Source organism: Sapajus apella, unplaced genomic scaffold (genome assembly GCF_009761245.1).
Source record: "Sapajus apella isolate SASKATOON/1434 unplaced genomic scaffold, GSC_monkey_1.0 scaffold10, whole genome shotgun sequence".
In the NCBI taxonomy this organism is placed as follows: Eukaryota; Metazoa; Chordata; class Mammalia; order Primates; family Cebidae; genus Sapajus; species Sapajus apella.
In genome coordinates this window covers 1,639,148-1,662,124 of record NW_022436950.1, presented here as the reverse complement: position 1 = coordinate 1,662,124, position 22,977 = coordinate 1,639,148, and positions in this window count along the sequence as shown.

Genomic DNA, 22,977 nt, shown 5'->3' with positions numbered 1-22,977 from the left:
CTTTCTTTCTTTCTTTCTTTCTTTCTTTCTTTCTTTCTTTCTTTCTTCTTTCTTTTTCTTTTGATGGAGTTTTGAGTGCAGTGGCTCCATCTGGGCTCACTGCATCCTCCACCTCCCGGGTTGAAGTGATTCTCCTGCCTCAGCTTCCCTAGTAGCTGAGATTACAGCCTTGCTGACCTCTGCTCATTCACTTGACTTCTGCAAGTGAAGGCATAGGCCACCACGCGTGGCTTTTTAAAATATTTTTAGTGGAGGCAGGCTTTCACCATGTTGCTGAGATGCCAATTTTACACGATGGCCATTCTGGAGTTGTTGCTTTTGTGCATGTACAACACCTCCATCCCACTGCCATGCCCCAATAAAAATTCCACAAAATCACTCTGAGTCCACGGCACTGAGGTTACTGATGGAGGAGCAAGTGCCTGCTGTGTAAGGTGAGGGGTGATGCCCACTGGGGTGGGATCCCACATGAATCTCACGGCCAAGGTGCAGAGCTGACCCCTACTCAGAAGTTAAGTGAATGCGCAGAGGTCAGCAAGGCTGCCAATCAGCCAGAGAGTTTGGGCCACTCCCCTGAAATTTTACATACAAATAAATGCTCTAGAGTTTTTGCGGGGGTGGGGGGGATGGTTGGCTGCACACAGAGATGCTGTTGGGTGTTGGGGTGATGGGTGTGGTCATTCCCTGGCTCCTGTCTTCCTCCCACCCTCCAAACTCCAGCCACTGACTGCAGTGGACAGCATGGCTCCCCAAGTTACTCAGAACAGGCAGAGGCAGGGCAGAGACCGGGCTCAGAGCAAAGGAAAGTGCCTGGTACACCTCACCCTGACTTCCTCTTGATCACCTGGAACAACTTAGCGGAGTCTTTCTTCCATAGTCCCCTTCTTTCCTAACTCCTGGGGGTCCTGCCTGACACCAAAAGTACTAAGCTCCTCTCACCACTCCAGAGAGCGGGGCGGTGGGTCGGGGGGATGTGGTTGTAAATAGAGAAAAGATGGTTTTTCTATGGTGTAAGCCCCAGTTGCTTGCCACAGCTCATGGCAGACAAGTGCGATGTGACCTCTTCCATCATGATGTCACATCTTGGGTCACAAATGCAGATGGGGTGGCATCCACATGGAATGGTGTTAGTGTCATGGTCTGCTTCTCACAGGGACAGACTCCAGCTCAGTCAGAACAATGAGACCCCCCACCCCACCCCTCAGCAAGTACAAACTGCTCATTTTCATAGCAGAAGCTGTTCCTGTGTTATTTGAAACTTTTTAGTGACATGTAATATGCAAACACAGGAGTCTACATATAAATGTGGTCAAATGAAATACATCCACGGAGACAGCCACCAGAATTAGTGGCACCTGACAAGTCCGTTCCTGGGGGCCTCCTTCCAAAACCAATGGCAATTCTAACTTCTAACAGCATAGATTAGTGTTGCCATAGATTTGCGTTTGTACTTTATGTAAACTGAATTGTGTTGCATAGACACTTTTGTGTCTGGCTCATCCGCTTAACATGATGTTTGTGGGATTTGTGGCAGGTAGGGGTGGAGCTCTCTGCTTCGGGGCTCCACACTGCTCTCTTTGTGGGTACAGCACAGGTTCTATGCTGGTGGATGTCTGGGTAATTTGAGGATATTACTAATCATGTTTATATATCTGAACTTCTTTGCCATTTAAAAATAAATAAATACTAATTGCAAATTTTGATTCCCTGTGTAAGGACTGATGGATACAATATTTCCATTGAGTTGACATCACTGAAGGTGTTGTTTTATTGATGCAAAGTGATGACCTATACTTAGTACAATCATCAACTGACTTGGATCATATCTTTATTTTTATTTTTTTTCTCCATTTATTTATTTTATTGCATTTTAGGTTTTTGGGGTACATGTGAAGAACATGCAAAATTGTTGCATAGGTACACACGTGGCAGTGTGATTTGCTGCCTTCCTCCCCATCACCTACATACGTGCACACGAATGTTCATTGCAGCACTGTTTACAATATCTTTATTTTTAATAGGCTTTAAATACCTTTGTGTATGTGTGTGTGTGTGTGAGAGAGAGAGAGAGAGAGAGAGAGAGAGAGACTCAATGCAACACGTATTAGTTGTCCTACAGTCACTGTGGGTCAGGTGTCTGGGTCGTCCTGGCTGGGCTGCATGCTCATCTGGAGTTTGGAGTCCTCTTCCAAGCTCTGTCTAGCTCTTGGCAGAATTCAGTTCCTTGCCTTTCTGTAACTGTGGCCCTCAGCTCCTAGAAGCTGCCCCGCACTGTGGCAGTTGTGAACCTTGTAGGGTGCCTGCTTCTTCAGCATCAGTAGGAGAATGTCTCTCACCCCTGGTCCATCTTTGCAGGGCTCATCTGACTAGCTGGTGCCCACCCAGGATTATCTGCCTTTGACAGGCCCTCCCGGTCTCAGGAGAAGGGGATCATAGAGCAGGAACGCCAGTGGTCGGGACTCGGGAGAGCCGCACTGGAGCTCCCCGACCCCATCTGTCTATCTCAGTGCAGACTCCCCAGCAAGCCAGTTTCAGACTGACTGACTCCTGCCTGGTAGCACATGGCTGCAAAGCATCATGTCCCATATTTTATTCTGTCCACTGTCCTTCCTTCCTGATGTGTCAAGAGTCTCCTATTTTCTTTCTATTTAGCAAACTTCCTTGAGGCTTTCTTTTAGGGTAGGCTTGCTGGCAACACATTCTGTTAAGTTTCCTTTATTTTAGCAAATCTTTTTTTGTCTTTCGTTCCTAAAGGATGCTTTTGCCAGCTATGGAATTCAGGGTCGACGGCTTCTACTTCAGCACTTGGAAAATGTGCCACTTCCTTCTGGCCTCCATAGTTTCTATTGAGATACCTGCTGTCATTCAAACTGCTTCTCCCCTGGAGAAAAGTTTTGCTGTCACTGGTTTCAAGATTTTGCTTTGTGTTTAGTTTCCTGGAATCTGATAATGCTGTTTTGGCACTAGAGTCTTTGAGTTCATCCTGTTTAGGATTTGCTTGACATCTCCAATCTGTACGTTTATGTCTTTTGCCAAACTTGGGAAATTTTCAGCCATTATTTATTTGAATTCTTTTTCAGGGTCTTCCTCTTTATTCTCTCCTTTTAAGACTTTGAGGACATGGAAATTAGATCTTTTGCTATAGTCCCTCATGTCCCTGAGATTCTGTTTCTGTTTTTAGTCTGTTTTCTCTCTATTGTTCAGATTGGTTAATTTCTGCTGTTCTCTCAAGTTCACCCGTTCTTTCTTCTGTAGTCTCCACTGGGTTTTTAATTTGAGTATTTCAGTTGTATTTTTAAAGCATTAATTGATCAGATCATATCCTTATTTTAAATAGACTACCTGTGTTTTTTAAACTGCCGTATTCTTTGCCATGTCCTTCTAGTCCATATCACAAACTATACCTAATCCAGAAACACCTTTTAGTGAACACTGTGCACTTTTAAAGCTACAAAATCAGGGCCAGGCATGGTGGCTCAGGCCTATAATCCCAACACTTTGGGAGGTCGAGGTGGGTGGGCAGATCACTTGAGGCCAGGACTTCGAGACCAACCTGGCCAACCCATCTCTACTAAAAATACAAAAATTAACCATGTGTGGTGATGTGCACCTGCAATCCCAGGCATTCAGGAGGCAGAGGCAGGAGAACCACTAAAACCGGGAGGTGGAGGTTGCAGTGAGCTGGGATCCTGCCATTGCACTCCAGCCTGGGGGACAGACCAAGACTCTGTGTCTAAAAAAAATAAAAAATTTAAAAAAAGCTATGAAGTCAGCCTCCAGGAATAATGTCAGTTGAGAACGGGTAGGTTCTACTCTGAACAGATGAGGGCCCCAGTGTTCAAAGAGCTTACCCAATTTGTGACTTCCATGGTGAGACCCAGGGACCTCTGCCAAAGAGCAGTGTCTTCCTGTGGCAGGGCTTGGTGCCTGCATGGTGATCAGCCCAGACATGAGGCCTTCTTCCCTATTTCTAAGATTATTTCTAATTTAAAGTACTCCTGGGAGTTCTGGGAAAACCTCCTTTTGGGACCTGGATGCCTCCTCCCAAATAAATCATGTTATGAGACAAGCATTTTTTAGTTGCCACACACCCCAACTTTAGCTGAAGCTGAGGGCCTTAAAGATAGAAATGGCCAATGTATCTTGATTTTAATGCAAGGAGCTTGAATTCAGGCTTAGCCACCTAAGTTTGAAATGCAAGAGTGTGACTGGCCTTTAGCTGTGTGTCATTAAAGGGCCTGTAGGTCATTTGTGCCTGGGACCAATCCAGAAGGTCCAGGTGCTCTGGCTAGGACACCAGACGCCAACTTTTGGGACTGTAAGTCCAGCAAGCCTGCCGTCTGCTCTGTGGGACAGCTGAGGACACGTGTGGACTGAGTCCCACTGACAGCAGATGTGCTGGTCCTTTCCAGCCAGGTCACCAGGGCAGGTGGTCAGAAAAGTCCTTCCAACCTTGCTGCTGTTAGAAAGCCCTGGTCACCGCTTGTGATGGCGAGAGGCTGCCACTGCACCCCTCTGTCTTCCTGTTCCTCCTTCTCCCCCATGGGCTTTTAGAGACTAGCAGGTGACACCAGGCTCTCTTTGTTTGGTTCATCTGTGTTCTTTTTATCAGGGCCTATATGAAGTTTCCTAGCTGCCGTAAGTAAGTCCCACAAACTTGGTGGCTTCCTACAAAGGAGGTTTATTCTCTTACAGTCTGCTGGCTAGAAGTCAAGAGTCCAGGTGTTAATGGGGTGATGCTTCCTCTGAAGTCCCTGGGAGAGAATCTGCTTGCCTCTTCCTTCTGGTGGCTGCAGGCATTCCGGGCCTGCTGGGTGCACGTCTCCCCCTCATTGTCACACTGCCTTCTCTTCTCTCTGGGTCTCTCCTCTTCTGTCCCTTGCAAGGACACTTGACATTGGATTCAGGTCCTCCCTGAATAATCCAGGACGATCTCATCTTGAGATCTTTAACTTAATTACATCTGCAAAGAGCCTTTTTCCAGTATGATCATTCATAGGTTCTGGGCGTGAAGACATGGACACCTGTTTTGTGGGGGCCGTCATTCAATGCAGGGGAGGGCTCAGGCATTCAGAAGGGCAGGGGCCTGCTTCAATCCCACCTCTGGGACCAAAGGTCGTTCTTCCTAAGCTCCCCTAGGACTGCCCTCTCTTCTCTGGAATCTCATGCGCAAGGTTTAGCTTGTTCCAGCCCCATCTCAGAATAACCCTGAAGACCCACATGCAGAAACAATGGCCCAGTTCGTTCTGATACCACCCCCATGTAGCAGGAAGTTTTGACCTATCTAAGACTGATTTGAAACACTCCAGTGATAAAGACGTTGTTTTCTTTCAAGCCATCTGGAAGTCAGAGCAAGGAAGTTCTCCAGTTAACTTTGCCACATCTGGGTGTTAGTGATTCACGGAGAAGCGGCCTCACTCTGGCTTTCATTTCAAGTGAGTTTACAAGGAGTTTACGCAGTTGCCTCTTGAAGGGTCTTTCATGAGGCCACGGCTTCTCGCAGAGCGCGCTTCTCCGTTTAAAAGCAGAATAACATGTTCCACAACCATATCTTAGGAAACGTTGGAAAGATTAACAAATTCCTATTTGCAAATCAATTTCAGATCTACTGGTCTGCAAATATAAGAGGTTGTTATTTTATTTGCTAATTAAAACCATCTCCTTAAAATTTTGCTTTCCTCCCTCATTTGAATAACAAAGAGAAACAGAGATAGAACCACATCTGTGGAATCTTCTCAATTATTCCCGCGTACGGTGTGGAGGGAAAAGAGGAGACAGCGTGAGCATGACACACAGACGCTGAGGACCCCGCCGCGGTGCTGCCCGCAGCTGCTCAAAGCCCAGCGCGCAAACGTGTTTCTATTTCTGCTCTCAGTGAAGTCTCAGCTCTCCAACCTCAAGTTCAGAGTTGGACCAGGTGCTCACAAAGTTGAATCAGTGTTACCCTGGTCTACACTCATTTTTTAATATACCTTCTTCCTTCTAGTCATCCTCAGCTTCAGTTTTCAACTCAGAAAATGCTGATTACGTTAGAACATCCAGGGTCAAAGAGAAGGGAAGACAGACGGACACGTGGTGGGTTAATGTGAAGCTAATGTGCAGGCCACTCCAGATTCTTAAATGGTCTTGACAATACAGTTTTTTAAACATTTTGAATCCAAACAATGCAATTCGTGATTCCATATTTCCAAACAAGCCGACGAATGTGTTTCTTCCCCTCCTGGTTTCTGCCCTTTGGCCTTTTGGACACCAGTGTTCCCTTCTGACTCCTCTGTCTTGACCTTAGTCAGAGTGAAGACAGAAAACCCCGCAGATCTGACCGTGATTGCAATTTCTCTGTTCTGACAGACATGTCGTGTGCATTTCCTGCGTGAGAAATCCCCTTTCCAGAGGCAGGGACAGCCCTGGATGGAGGATTCTGGCTTGTAGCTCATTTGTTGATTTGTTATGTGTGAAAGTCTGAATAAGAAACCTCCAGGAGACAGTTCTCTGGAGCGGCAGTGGTGGGCTTTGGATGAGATTGCCCAGTTCTGCAAGTTCTTTCCATTTTATAAAGGGCAAGCGGGGCAACTGGGGAGAGTTGGGTGGCATCTGGAGATCAGGGGGCATGGGTGGCGCACGTCTGTGTGTGTCCCTCCTCCAAGGGCAGCAGGAAGCCACCTTGTCCACTCACAGCCTGTCCATGAGTAAGACGGGTGGGACTGACCCCACCTAGGTGTCCGTGACCCACCCTTGATTCCAGCAAGGCTGGCTGACGTCATGGCTTCCTCCTTCAGCGTCGCAGCCAGTTCGTCAGCAGGTCCCTCTGAGGGCAGGAAGCATCAGTGCCGTTTCGTGCCTTGCCAGGAGCCAGCTGTGCTGGACCCGTAACTGTCACTTTCCCATGAAGCCCTCAAGACATTGCTGCGTTGTCACATGACGACTGTCATATCCACGTTGTAAAGATGAGAAGCCCGGAGCTCACAGGAGCTAAGCCGTTTGTGCGGGCGGCTGGGCAGGGCCCCTGCCTCCTGCTCCCATACAGACTCTGAAGCTCTCCATCCTCCCAGACTATTGTGGCACCTTCCAGGCTGATGTCCCGATTTCCAGAGCCTCCTACTCTAAATCCTCCCTCCACCATTGCCAAAAGCAATTTCCGCTTGAAATCTTTAAGCCATCAAGCTCCAAAGCCTTGGCCAAGGCTTCCTCTCCCTTTATTCTGACCCCTTCCTCCTCCTGGTCGCCTCCCCCCAGCTCCCTTTCACTCTCCTCATCATTCCTGGGAAAACTGCCCCTCAACTTCCGTCATGCACCTGGCCCCCCTGGGAAGCCATAGCCTGCCCCTTTCCCAAGGACTTCCCAGTGCCTTCCCCTGCCCACACCCTGCCCACCTGGGAGACAGACGCGCCCACCTTCTGCAGAGTCTGCCCTGAGCTCTGGGGACACAGGGAAACCTCCCTTGTCCGTATCTCTAGTGGCCCTGGAGACCTCTGCAGTGTTGAAGCAGTCATTTGTTGGAGAACTGCCCCAGGGGCTTGGAGTGTGGATACCAACTCAGGCAGAGGCTGCACGGAACAGTCCCTCCCATTCGGGGGAGGGAATCTAGAACCTCTGTGGTTAACCCTGCGTATTTGTTTGCTTGTTTGTTTCTTTGATGTACTGTTCTATTTTCTCAGAGATTTTCTTGACTTTTATCTCCCAAATGTTCTGTTGAACACTTTTATCTTAGCAATCTCATGTTGTTGTTTCATTAAAAAAATTGTCAAAAGGAGCACTTTTATTTTCTGTTCCTTTTTCATATCATCTTCTTCTTGTTTCAAAAATGAACTTATCTTCTCACTGTGAAGATAAACATTCTTTGTTAGGATATTTTTGTTCCTAAATTATTTCCATTTTTTTTAGTCTATTCTCAAGAGTTCATCCTCAGGCTGGCATTTTGTGCCCCTTTTTTTCTTCTCTACCCCTTGCCTTGATCATCTTCCAGGTTAAAAAAAAATCTATGTTTAAAATCTGGGTCTCTGTAGTTTTTGTATTCCAAATATGACTGAACTTAGAAAAAAAATTATGGGTTTACGTCATCGTTAATTTACTTACTTCCATTATATATGTAGCCGATCTAGGCTTCAACGGTAAACTGAATTAGGTTATAGAAGGTGGGTATTAAGATGGCTAATTCGCGATCATTTATACAGACTACAGTTCATGCTGTGACATGGTCCTGTTCATTTTAACTAGATTTTCGTGGAGCAGACATTACCAAAGTGTACCCAGGTCCCAGCTGCCTTTGATTCACAATGAGCCCACCTTGGTCCCTCTGGTCAGACCTGCCTGGGGTCAGGGTGCCTCCCACAGAGCTTGGGAAGTATTGTGACACTGGGCACCCTGTCCTTACACTGCAGCAAGTCCACCATGTCCAAGGCATCAGAACTCTGGGTAACATCCTTGCTAGGAGAAACTGTGACCCGCAGAAAGAAGCAGAGGACAGAAACTCTGCTGAGGGGACAAGGGGCAAAGTGATTTACAGCTCCAGGATATTCAAACATCCCCTTAGACAAAGCTCAGGAGGTTGAGTAGTCATGCAATCCAGACATATATATGTATATACGGAGACATATATAATCCAGACATATATGTTTATGGAGACATATGTAATCCAGACATATATATGTATGGATAAATATATAATCCAGACATATATATATATATATATATATATGTATATATAGAGAGACATATATAATCCAGATATACATTATATATGAAGACATATGTAATCCAGACATATAGATAGATATGTATACATATGTCTATATATATATATATATATACACACACACACATACATATATGTATTTTTTTCTCCCTCAAAATTGTGGAAGAAGTTGGGTAGTGAAGAGACCTTGATGCAGGCGTATTCCAGCTCTAATTGGCTGCTTGAGCCTGGGAAAGGAATCTGGCTTCTCCAGGCCTTTCAACTGGGGACTCAGGAGCAGCTCACCTACTCCTCAGTGTCATGCTGCTGAGTGTGGTCTGGGGAAGGGGTGGCATGAGGCGATACTAGGCAGCATGCCCATCTTGACGTTCCCACTCTCTTACTTCCAGGAATCCACTGTTCCCCCCAGCTAAGACGTCATATTAGGAACTAAGACTTCCACAAAAAGCAGCCGCATCAGGAGCTTTAAAAAGGAAGGCAGGAAGAGACATCAGCTCCGATTCCGTCCTCATCTGCTACCTACCCCTCTACTTGCTCTTCAAAGGAGACTTTGAAGAGAACTTTTTTTGAAGACATCTTTATTTGCCCAAAGTGGAAAGAGTGATCTCATTAGACCCAGAGCTGTGATTTCACTTTAGCTTCAGTGGGAAGCATCGGTGAGCTCCTTGGTAACAAAGCCCACGAAACACACATGTGTTCGCTATGGCAAGTGGGTGTCGGCAGGACCTCTGTTTCAACGCTACATAAACATGCAGCTCCACACTGCAGACTTTTGAAAAAGAATGTACATTTGACTCCATTTCAAGTTGAGGAGAGTTTAATGAACATCCACTTGTGGTGAGTGTGTTGGCTTCTTTCCTTGGGGGTGTGAAAATACATATGTGTAGCACATGTGTGCATGTGGGTGTGAGGGCATCCCCCTTCATGGAGCAGCCAGTCTTCCTATGGAGACGAGACTACCTCGCATCTGATCATCAGCAGTAATCCCAATAATCTTAATAAAAGCAGCAGCTTACACGTACTGGGCAGTTACTGTGTACCGTGTTCTGACCAAGGAGCATTGCAGGGCTTGCACGGTGACTGCACAGAGGACATTCAGTGGATAAATGTTAGTTTCTGTTACATCAGATTTTGCTGTGTTTAGTGTTGTGTTCCTGGAAGGAGACAGCTCCTATTTGACCAGTGACTTAAAAGGCCTAAAGTATTGAGGCAGGCTCCTCACTGTCCTCTTGGATAGGCCTCATTACCATGGACATTTCAACTCAGCAGGGTGGAAACAGCCTAAGACCACTCCAAAGCCAGCCTCCGCCTCCTGCTCAGTTCCTGCAAGATTCCCACTGCAGCCCGCATCTGCCAGGCTGCCTGATACCTTTGCAGCTTTGCAGGTAGCACGTAGGCACTACGCGGTGATAAAGGACACATGGATCATGTCACTTTCATCTTCCTGAAGGCTTGCACCGCGTGAAGTTCACCATCAGGCAGTCACAGAGACCCTTCAGATCTGGGCAAGACCAGTCTCTCTGGAAATGAGGCCCTGAGTGAGACAAGATTTTTTGCCCAGTTGGCTTCCATTATTATTCTAATTGAATTGCTAACTTTTGAAGTTAGCAAGGTTTGTTCCTTCATGCTCCTTAACTTTACACATCAGATAGCCGCTCTGAATGTCACTGCTAGAGCAATTGGAAGTGACTTTTCAAATGAACAATAAGCTAGTTAGATTCCTCTGTGGCAAGCATGTCACAGCTTCCTTTACCCCAGGTCCTAAAAGCTCCTGCTAATGGTTTCCTATGTTATTACACGAATGTGCCTGGGGCTGGTCTACTGGGAAATGGATCTGTAATAAATATGCCAACAGCGGTGAAGGACAAGAAGCTGGGATCTCTGCCCCTGGGCCCAGGGGACTGTGGCACAACACAGCTCCAGGGCACCATGTGCCAGCCCTGCTGCATCTTTCTGGGGTGGGTTTTGATGGTGAAAGAAGAATTATTGATCTTAATGAGGCTTCCTTGCACATTCATCAAAACTGTTGTCGCATTTGGTCAGAGGCCTCACATGGGGCCCTGGCTAGGGTGAGCCTTAGAAGGAAAATTAAGCAATTAAGCAAATCCAATTGCCTGGAGGCACGCGGGCCCACAGACCAGACTTCAGCCGGAAAGCAAGAGCACTAATGGGGCTGCAAAGCCTGAATCTGTGGCACCAGCACTTTGGACTCACCCAGGGCGACAGGTCTAGAGGGAGGAGTGTCAGTTTCCTAGCACTGCTGCCACAAATCACTGTGAGCTTAGCGGCTTAAAACAACACAAACCTATGATCTTATGGTTCTGGAGGAGGAAGTCTGAAATGGGACTTACGGAGCTAAGCGGAGTGTCGGCAGGAATGTGCTCTTCTGGAAGCAAGCCTATTTCCTTGCCTCTTTTAGTGTCTGGAGGTTGTCTGTCTTCCTTGATGTGATCACATCATGACATCCAATCTCTGCTTCTGTCCGATTTCCAGTCTCTTTGACACTGATCCTTCTGCCTCGAATTATAAGGACCCTTGTGATGACATTGGGCCCCTTCAGATAACCCAAGACAATTTCCCTGTCTCAAGATTCTTAAGCTGGAAGTACCAGCCAAAGCAATCAGGCAAGAGAAGGAAATAAAAGTCATCCAGACAGGAAGTGAAGTCAAGGTATATCTCTTCACTGACGATATGACTCTATACCTAGAAAACCTTCATGACTCCACCAAAAGTCTCCTGGAACTGACAAACAACTTCAGTAAAGATCCAGCACACAAAATCAATGTTGAAAAATTAGTAGCATTTCTATACACCAATAATGTTCAAGCTGAGAGCCAGATCAAGAAGGCAATCCCATTTACAATACCACACACACACACAAATACCCAGGAATACATCTAACCAAGAAGGTGAAACATCTCTATAAGGAGAACTAAAAAACATTGCTGAAAGAAATCATAGATAACACAAAAAATGGAAAAGTTTTCCATGCTCATGGATTGGAGGAATCAATATTATTAAAATGACCGTATGACCCAAAGAAATTTGCAGATTCAATGCTATTCCTATTAAACAGCCAACATCATTTTTCACAGAATTAGGAAAAGTTATTCTAAAGTTTATACAGAACCATAAAAGAGCCTAAATAGCCAAAACATTAAGCAAAAAGAACAAAGCTGAGGCATCCCATTACCCAACTTCAAACTATACTATAAGGCTATAGTAACCAAAACAGCATGGTACTGGCACAGAAACAGACACTTGGACCAATGAAACAGAATAGAGAACCCAGAAATAAAGCCACACATCTACAACCATCAATGACTTTGATTTTTGACAAAGTTAAAAAAAAAAGCAATAAAGAAAGGACTCCCTATTCAATAAATGGTGCTGGAATAATGGACTAGCCCTATGCAGTTGAATGAAACTGAACTCCTGCCTTTCACCATATATACAAATTAACACAAGGATTAAATATTTAATTATAAGTCCCCAAACTATATGAATCCTAGAAGAAAACCTAGAAAACACCATTCTGAACATCAGCCTTGGGAAATAATTTATGACCAAGTCCTTAAAAGCAATTGCAACCAAAATGGACAAGTGGGACCTGTTCTAACTAAGGAACATCTGCATAGCAAAAGAAAGTATCGACAACAGAGTGAGCAGAACAGCCTACAGAATAGAAGAAAATACTTTCAAACTATTCATTTTATAAAAGTCTAGTATTTCCAATTTAGTGGGAACTTAAATAATTGGACAAGCAAAAAGCAACTCCATTAAAAAAGTAAGCAAACGACATGAACAAACAAACACTTCTCAAAAGAGGACATAGTAGCAGCCAAGAGACATATGAAAATATGCTCAAGATCACTAATCATCAGAGAAATGCAAATCAAAATCACAATGAGATACCATCTCACATCAGTTAGAATTACTATGATTAAAAAGTCAAAAAATAACAGATTCAGGTGAAACCGTAGAGAAAAGGGAATGCTTAATGCTTATTCACTGTAGGTGAGGATGTGAATTAGTTCAGACACTGTGGAAAGAAGTTTGGAGATTTCGCAAAGAACTAGAAACATCACCATCATTTGATCCAGCAATCCTATTTCTGGGTATATACCTGAAGGAAAATAAAGTATTCTACCCAAAAGATGCATGCGCATGTATGTTCATTGCAGCACTATTCACAGTAGCGAAGACATGGGGTCAACCTAGACACCCGTCAACAGTGGATTGGATAAACAAAATGTGGCACATATATACCATGGAATATTATGCAGCCATAAAAAAGAATGAGATCATGTTCTTGACAGCAACATGGATGTAACTGGCAGCCATCTTCCTAAGTGAATAATTGGGAGACAGGAGGGTCAGCATCAGTGAGATTGGAATAGAAGGCAAAATATCGCATATTCTCACTTATAAGTGTGAGATAAACTTTGGGTGCTCATGGGCATAAAGATGGCAACAATAGACAGTAGAGGCTACTAGACAGGCGGAGGGACAGAGGAAGGGGAACAAGGGTCGAGAAACTAGCTGTTGGGTACTATGCTTAGTACCTGAGTGATAGGCTCTTTAGTACCCCCAAACCTCAGCATCAAGCAATATATCCATATAACAAACTTGCACATGTATCCCCTGAATCTAAAATAAAAGTTCAAATGATTTTTTTCAAGGGGAAAAAAAAAAACCCTTAAGTTAATCGCATCTGCAAAGTCCCTTTTGTTATGGAGGGTCATATATTTACAGGCTCTGGGGATTGGAATGTGGGCATCTTAGGGGCCATTTTTCTCTCTCTATAGGAACATCATCCTAAATGAGAGGACAGAACTGCTCCATGTGGGAGGGGAATTACAGGAAGTGAAGCTCTGTGTTAGTCACAGGGGTCTCCCTGGGACCTCTTGGGGAGAGGGGACAGGAATAGGAAAAGCACAGGCTCTAAAACTCAAGGCAGGGTCTGTGAGAATGAGCATGAGCGTGAGCTCTAACACCCACATCAGACTTCACTTTTGTGCACTCTGTCTCAGTTATTAGGGCCAGCTCACTGGATGCGTGCCATTTTCATTCCAGTTTATAAAAAAACCAAATGAGGCCATGAAATGCTGAGTGACTCATCCAAGACCACAACTCTGTACACATCTGTCAAGGTGGTGGGGTCTGCAGACAAATCAAGGCCAAAATGCCCATCTTTCCATTTTGAGGTGAATTCAAATATTTTAGAATGAAGAACGCCTTCCAAAGAAAGGTGACATTTTTCATGATCACTTTCCCACATGAAAGACTTCACTGAAGGAGCCAAAGAGTTGGGACCCTCAAGTGCCGGGGAAGACGTTCTTCCTGTGATGCAAAGATCTTTAAACCATGATTCATGAGGCCAACAATCTCTTGCTGACTCTTTTAAGTGTAAATCAACTTGACAATGCACATTCTCTGCCTCATGTGCTCTTCAGACCCAGCCTCTTCACAGAATGCTGCTTTGTGATGTAAGCTCTGGACAATGCAAGCTGTGGAGTCTGATTAATGTGCCACGTGTCAGCAGGAGGATCAGAGGTTGTGTGTGTGCATGCCTTAGTGTGGTGGCATGTCATCCCTGAGGTTCAGAGCCCTGGGAGTCCCTTCCCTACAGAGAAAAAGGAGGGGGAAGCACAAACTCCACTGAAAAAAGGAGAAAATGTCAAAGGAGAATTTACTTAGCATGAAACATTTTCACGACCCAAAAAGATAAGGGATGTTGGGATGAAGAGAAGAAAGGAGTCAGGGACAAGCATGAGCTCCAGGGTGGGTGGGCACAGACCCTTCCTCCCTCCTCACCTGGGAGGAAGTGAACATGCCCTTGGCTCCTGGGTCTGTGCAGAGCTGCCCTTCATCATCAATACATTGTCCCCAAACGAATAGAAACTTCCAGGTAAATCTACAAATGTGTGGGTTAGCTGCCCTATTCAATGCAGACTCCAGATCTAAATGCTCTGCTTCTCTGGGCTTGGGTTTCATTGTTCACACCACTAAGCCTGCCTGCACCCAGATCCAAAGGCACCTTGGCCAAGCACCTAGTGCCAGGGAAGGACCCTGGAGACAGGGTGGGCTGAACAGGAGGCTCCCTAGAGCTGCTTCTAAGAGCAGAGTCATGCTAAGGAGAGTGAGGGTCAGTGCTCAGGGACCTGAGCTATCATTGCTCCAGGTGTGGGGCTGGGGCAGGAGAATGCAGGAACAGTTCAGGAGGCAAAGTACTGTGCATCAAGAAGCTCTGGCAATGTTGGGCAGCTGAGCCCCTAGGGGTAGGGCATCTGTTTATTTTCTAAAAAGCGATATTTGAGAGCAAAAACGGGGTGTGATTCACACTCACCCATGAGGGGCTATACCCATATGGATGCTGCAGATGGAAGAAAGGGACCCAGGACCCCAAATCCCTGTGTCTCATCTACTTCACAGGCAGGGGCAGACACTGCTCTGTCCACATGGGTACCAGAGGATGGGTGGTGCACTGGTAGGATGTACTTTATAGTATTAGATCTTAAGTAGGAAGAGCTCACACTTGGAAAACCCTGGAAGTCCCACCTCTGAGAACTTATGAGTTAGTTCTTGTCAAGACTTAGAAGACTAGAAAAATTAGTCTGAGGAAAAGACTCATCAGCTGCAAGTGGAAGTGATCTAAACATCATGAGTGACTGACAAGACAACCTAAACGCTTCTATTGACCAGAGTCTTGATGTGGTGAAGCAACCATGCCACAGGTTTTCTGAGTGAGTGAGTTCTATTTCTACTTGGGCTGTAGAATGCTGCCAGAGAACACTGTTCCTATTATAACCACCAGAAGATGCCACATAATCTGTAAGATCATAATTTTTCTTGAGAGTGAGGTTACAAGGCAAACAGGTGAACTGAATCACAAAGGGTGACAAGGCCACTGAGGAGCGTTAGGACACATAGATCGTTTCATGTTTGGCAAAGTTTAAGAAGGGTTACCATAAAAACAAACAAAAGAAACAGTTGAAATCTAATGGTTTATTAAATGCTGAGTATGTATATATTGGGTTGAATGGTGGTCCCCCAAAAGACATGTCCATGTCCTAACCCCTAGAAGTTGTCATTTTCTTTGGGAAAAGGGTCTTTCAGATGTAATTAAGGATCTTGAAATGAGTACATCATTCTAGAATATTCAAGTGGGTCCTAAATCTACTGCCAAGTGCCCTAATAAGACATACAGAGGAGAAGATGGTCACAAAGGAAAAGGCAACATGAAGACAGGCAGAGGTAGGAGTGATGTGGCCACAAGCCAAGGAAGCTGGCAAACCCAGAAGAAGCAAGGAGTGAGTTCTACACTAGAGCCTCTGTAGTAATGGGGCCCTGCCGACACTTTGATTCTGGACTTCTGCCCTCCAGAACTGAATGAGAATTAAGTTCACTGTTTTAAGCCACTAAGTGTGTGAAACTTTACTGCCACCTTAATAAACCAATACAATGGGCTGGCATGACAGCACAGGATTGACATAGGAGGCAGGACTCTATATCAGACGAGATTGAAGGCTGGCTGAAATGAGGGAGGAGGTACTCAAAGCACCTCTCCATAAGACATGCCCACCAGTGCCATGACAGTCTACCATGGCCATGGCAATGCCTGGAGGATACCACCCCTTTCCACGGCAAGGACCTGGAAGTTACCACACTTTTCTAGAAATGGCTGAATAACCTTCCCCTTAATTTGCATGTAATTGCAAGTGGGTATAAATGTGACTGTAGAATGGCCCTGAGAGGCTGCTCTGGGCACACTGCCTGTGGGGTTTGCGGAGCAGGACCTCTGCTTCTGCTCTACACTGTGCCTTCAAGAAAAGTCGCTGTCCAACACCAACTTGCTCTGGAATTCTTTCCTGGGTGAAGCCAAAAACCCTCCCGGGCTAAGCCCCAGTCTTGGAGCTTGCTTGCCCTGCATCAGAATCCCTGGCAATTATAGACACAAGGGAGCCTGCAATCACTCACTAACTTTTTTCTATGGACCTTTACCGAGCACTTTTGTGAAAGATCAGAAAGAGGGGAGGAAACCTGGGAGAGTCTGTATCAGTGGTGCATAGATACAAAACCCTGCCTGCATCATGGACTCATGTTCAATATGTAGCAAAAGCCATCCTGGGGAAGGACAGCTCCCAGAACTCAGTAAAAGATGCTCTGTCTGTCAGGGAGGGGAGGAAGCAAAAGCCATGCTCCCTACAGGAGGGGCTGGAACCTGACTGAAGCACAGCATCCTGCACCGATGCAAGCAGGAGCCTGCTACCTATTGCTAAAGGAGGATTAGGAAACTCTCTTTCTCCCTAGACCCTCCCAGACACTAACAAAGAAGAATTTGGTTGTCAAGGGGGAGAGTCAGGGTTGCTGCCCAAACCCTACCTTGGAAGGCTAGGTGCACACCTGTGACTGAGGCTGGAACAACAGAATTGAGAAACCTCTCCTGACCCTCCCCCAGGGCTTGCACCAAGTGACAAGCGTAGCAGGCTGTGATGAGAAGATGTTGTAACTGGAGAAAGCCCTTCTCTGTGGTGCACGTGCACAGGGAACATTGAGATATGAAGGCATAGCGGAGATATAGAGGGAAACCCTGTGCTATTCTAGGCCTAAGTAAGCACAGGGAAGCAGCAGCCCTTCAAAGAAGAAATTTGAAGTCTGTGCCCACTGAAGGTAACTCTATGAACAAAATATCATCAGAAGACGCATGCTCATTTCTAGGCATGATTACTATTTAGATCAGTCTCTACTGTTATTTTACATAGAATTTTCCACATTAAATAAAAAATTATGTAATACACAAAAAGGTATGAAAGATGACCATTGTTAAGAGACAAGGCAATCAGCAAAATCAGACCCTGAGATGATTAAGATGTTGAAAATATCAGACAGGGATTTAAAATTACTGTAATTACTATTATAGAAGATCCAGGATAAGATAGGCAACACTTACTAACACAAAGAAATAAATACTATGAAAAAGAGTCAAATGGCAGGGCGCAGTGGCTCAAGCCTGTAATCCCAGCACTTTGGGAGGCTGAGATGGGAAGATCACGAGGTCAAGAGATGGAGACCATCCTGGTCAACACGGTGAAACCCCATCTCAACTAAAAATACAAAAATTAGCTGGGTTTGGTGGCATGCACTTGTAGTCCCAGCTACTCGGGAGGCTGATGCCAAAGAATAGCTTCAACACAGGAGGAGGAGGTTGCAGTGTGCTGAGATTATGACACTGCACTCCAGCCTGGTGACAGAGTGAGGCTTTGTCTCAAAGAAAAAAAAAAAAGAGTCAAATGATGAAAGTGATGGAGATTAAAAAATATATACCATAGCAGAGGTGAAGAATTGCTTTGACAAGGTTATCAGAAACGTAGAGCCATCAGAGGAAAAAAATGTTATTGAAGTTAACCAGTAGGAATTATCCAAGCTGAAATATAAAGAAAAAAAAAGAGTAGAAAAAAAATAACAAAACAAAGCACTCAAGAGCTGTAAGACAATATCAAACAATTTACATACATGCCATTGTAGTCCCAAGAAGAGAAGAGAGAGAAAGCAAGACAGTGGGGCAGGAATAAGATTTGTGTGACAGTAGTTGATAATTTACTAAAATTAAGGAAAAATAGCAAGAAAACCCCTGAAGATCAAAGAGGTTCAGATATACACACCAAGATATATTTTACAACAAATAAAAACAAAAGATAAAGATAGGATCTTTTTAAAAAAAGACTGAAGAAAAATACACATTACATGCCGAAGAACAAAGAGCTAAAGCAGATTTCTTATTAGAAATGTTTTAAGCCAATAGACGATGGAGTGACATCTTTGAAGTACTGAAATAAAATGTTGCTGTCTACCCAGAATTCTGTATAATACGAAAATATCTTTCAGAAGTGAAAGCAAAACAGGCTTTTTAAGATTAGCAAATAAAGTGTGTGTTTCCTATGTACTTGCACAATAAAAAATATTCAGGAAATTTCTTTGGGCAGAAAAAGGTATTGTACCAATGATACCGAATGCCTATTTGTGTCTATACAAATAAATGAGGAATGCCAGAACTCATAAAAGTGACTAATCATAAAAGATATTGTTTACTTACATTTTAATCTTTTTCAGAGATGATTGACTGTCTAAGATAAAAATGTAACAATGGTAAAATTCATAACATATGAAGAATCAAAATGCATGACAACAAAAACATAAAGAATGAGGAGGAAAGGGGAATACATTATTGTGAGGCTCACATGCTACACGTGAGAGGGTATAACAGTATTTGAAGATAGATTGTGATAACTTTAAGATGCATATTGTAAACTCTAAGGCAACAACAGAGGGAGAAGGAGAGAGAGAACATTGTAGAAATAAACCAATTATATGGTAAAACTGAATATACAGCAATATTTAATACAAAAGAAGACAAGAAAATAGAAAAAAGGAAGAGTGCAGAATGAAAAAAATGGTAAACAAGTTATACATTGACATTCAACCCTATAAGCAATTACATGCAGATGCTCCAATTAAAAGGCAGAGACTGTAAAACTGAAAAGAAAACAAGACCCACTGTATGATTAAAAAACCCAAAACACTTTAAGTGCAAAGACTTAGAAAGGTTAAAAGAAAAAGTGTAGGAAAAACACAGGTTCAGATGGCTTCACAGATATATATTACCAAACATTTAAAGAAGAAATAATGCCAACCCTATGCAATTATGTAGACACCAATCCAAACGAAGCTGAAGTGGCTACATTAGTATCAGCAAAACTAAAACTCAACATAAGAAATATTACAAATTAAAAGAAAGACCTTATAAACCACTTAGCCAATTTATCAAGAAGATATCACAATCCTAATTGTCCGTAGGGACACTTAGCTTCCAAATGCATAAAGCAAGAGCTGAGGGAACGGAAATGGTAAATGGACACAACCCTAATGATAGCTGGAGAGTCCCACACTCTTCTCTCAGCAATTGATAGAAAAAGTATGTGACATAATCAGGAGGAGGTCGAAGATCAGAAAACCAACACCAACCAACTTGCCTTAACTGACGTTTCTCAGAACACTTCACTATCTTCAGAATGCACAGCCTTTTCAGGTGTACACAGAATATTCACTAAGATAGAACATAACATTAAGAGGACTGAATTCATCACAAAGTGTATTTTCTGACTACAATTTAGTCAATTCAGGAATGAATAACAGAATGATATCTGGAAATCCCGCCAATAGTTGGCTGGTAAGCAGCAAATAATTCTTAGGTGAAAGAAGAAATATAAAATGAATTAGAAAATGATTTGAGTTAAAAAATAAAAATAAAACATATCAAAATGTGTAGAATGCAGGTGAAGCACGGCTTAGATGGAAATTTATATCCTTAACTGCTTATTTTACAAAAGGGTAAAGGTCTGAAATTACTAAGCTTCCACCTTAATAAATTTCAAAAAGAGGAGAAAATTAAACCCACAGCAAACACAAAGAAGAAAACGATAAAGAGCAGAAGTAAAAAAAAGAAACATAAAATAATAAAAATATCAATAACCCTTTATCCAGACTGAATAAGAAAAAAGTGAGAAAACACAAAGTATCAGTATTAGAAATAAAGCAGATCCTATAGAAATTAAAGAGATAATAAGAAAATGTTATGAACAACGTTATGACAATAAATTGGATAACTTAGATGAAACAGAACAATTCCTTTAAAAACACAAACTACCAAAATTTACTCATGAAGAAATAAACCACTTAAATAAATCTACATCTATTAGAGAAATTGAATTTATAGCAATTTAAATGTATTTGGATTCTACAAGGAAAAACACAGGTCCAGATGGCTTCACAGATATATATTACCAAACATTTAAAGAATAAATAATGCCAACCCTATGCAATTGTTTTCCAGAAAATAGAAGTGGAGGAAACACTTCCCGAATCATTTTATGAGGCCAGCATTACCCTGATACCCAGATTAAGAAAAGGCATTACCAGAAAAAAAAAAAAAAAATGAACCAACCAAAAAACTAAGTTAGACACAAAACTCTTAACAAACTATTAGCAAATGAAATCCAATAATATATGAAAGTGATAATATGTCATGTTCAAGTAGGGTTTATCCTGTGGATGCAAGGTTGTTTCCTTTGAAAATCAGTAAGCACAATTCGCCATATCAACAGACTAAAAGTGAAAAAATGATATGATCAACTTAATTGATGCAGAAAGAACATTTGGCAAATTTCAAAACCCATTCGTTATAAAAATTCATAGAAGACTAAAAATAGGGGGGAACTTCTTTAACCTGTTAAGGAGCATCTGTGAAAAGCCTACACCTAACATCATACTTCATGGCAAAAGACTGAATACTTTGCTGCTGTGATTGGGAAAAAGGTGAGGATTTCTGTTCTCACTATATTCACTTTTCAACATTGTACTGGATTCCTCTCCACTGAAATAAGGCAAGAAAAAGTAACAAAAGGCACACAGATGAGAAAGAATAAAAATTCTTTATTCATAGGCAACGTGATTTTCTATGCAGAAAACCCCAAGAATTTACACAGAAGCTGGTAGAACCGTGAGTGAGGTTAGCATGGTCACAGGATACAAAGTCAGGATACAAAAACCAGTTTAATGTCTGTATCCTGTCAATGAACAGCTGAAAAAGAAAACATTAAAAGTGCTGTTTAGCACTGCACTAAACCAAAAAACAAACAAATAAAAATAAATACTTGGGTGTAAATCCAAGAATCACAAATAAGAGTTAGAATTATTGAGTAAAACTAGGATCAAAAACAGGGTAGTCACTTGGTCTCAAGGTATCTTCCCACAAGAGTCTTACTAATTCGGAATTAGCAATTTCCACACTAAAGGAAAAGGGGTAACCTTATTGCAGAGAAAACTAGCATTCACCTAACCCAGTTATCAGAGCTGCATTGGCAGTAATAACACATTCTACATACATTATATCGCTTCTGTGGCATTCTTACCCAAAATGCATAACCTCATTACGCTCATGAAAGAGCATCAGATGACCTCAGCTTGAGGGTGATTCTTTAAAATCACTGGCCAGGACTTGCCAAAAGTGTCAAAAGTATGAAAGACAAAACAAAAACAAAACCAGAATCTGAGGGTCTGTTCCAGATTATAGGAAATTTGACAGTTTTGTTCAATGTGGCACCCAGGATTAAATCCTGGACTAGGAAAAAAAAAGTGCAAAAACAGGAAAATCTGTTTAAGTCTATAGATTAGTTCCTAATATCATATCCATGTTAATTTCCTGATTTCCACCACTGTACTATGGCTTTGTGAGATTATGGGAAACTGAACGAAGGGGGTACGAGAACTCTCTGAACTATTTTTGTAATTATTATGTGAATCTAAAATTATTTCAGAATAAAAACGACACTTGGTAGAAAAAAAATCAACATCATTAGTCATTAGAGAAATGCAAATTAAAACTACCAGGAGATACTGTGCTCCTACTAGAATGGCTGGAATTAATAAGCCTGATGCTAGCAAGTACTAACAAAGATGCAGAAGAACAGAATTTGTTTCCCGTCTTTACTGTGGTGAAAAAGACACATCTATCGCATTTACAATGTTGCCGCCACTAGCGCTATATATTAATAGTTCCAGGGTGTTTTCATCAGCACACATGAAAACCCTGTGCCCACTAAGCAGGCACTCTCTAGTCCCCTCTAGTTTAACATGTACCCAGGATTTGTTTTAATCCAGGGAAATAAGACACGCAGATATGGAAGTGGCTGTCATGAAGGAAGGAGTTTTATACTCACAGGTCCCTGGAAATGGGGGTGGAGTACACCTGGCAAGGGCTCATGGGGAAGCACTGGGGTTGATCAGGAGGCAGAAGTGAGGGGAAAGCGTGCAAGAGATCCTTGATGGTGGTTTTCCCTGGAGAGGCAGGGCAGGGTGAGCAAGCTGAGCATGTTCAGGATTGAAGAGCCGAAACAATTTCAGCAGGCTCTGGGTTATAGGAGTGGTCCCTAGTTGTCAGAATCTGGCCCTGGGGTGATTTAGGGAAGGGTGGGTAGTGTCATGGACTGCAGCAGCCTGAGAGAATGAGGCAGATGGGGATATTGGTTGGTTGGCAAATCAAGACATTCTCTCAGATGACTTGTTTGCTATCTCCAGGAATTAGCGAACCCTGGGGTGGGGCAGTCCCTCCCTGGGTCTGCAAGGACCCAAGATGTCAAAGCACCATAAAATACAGAAAATAAAAAACATGATTAACACACTCCCTCCTTCCAACCCCTGGCAACCACTCATCTGCTTTCTGTCTC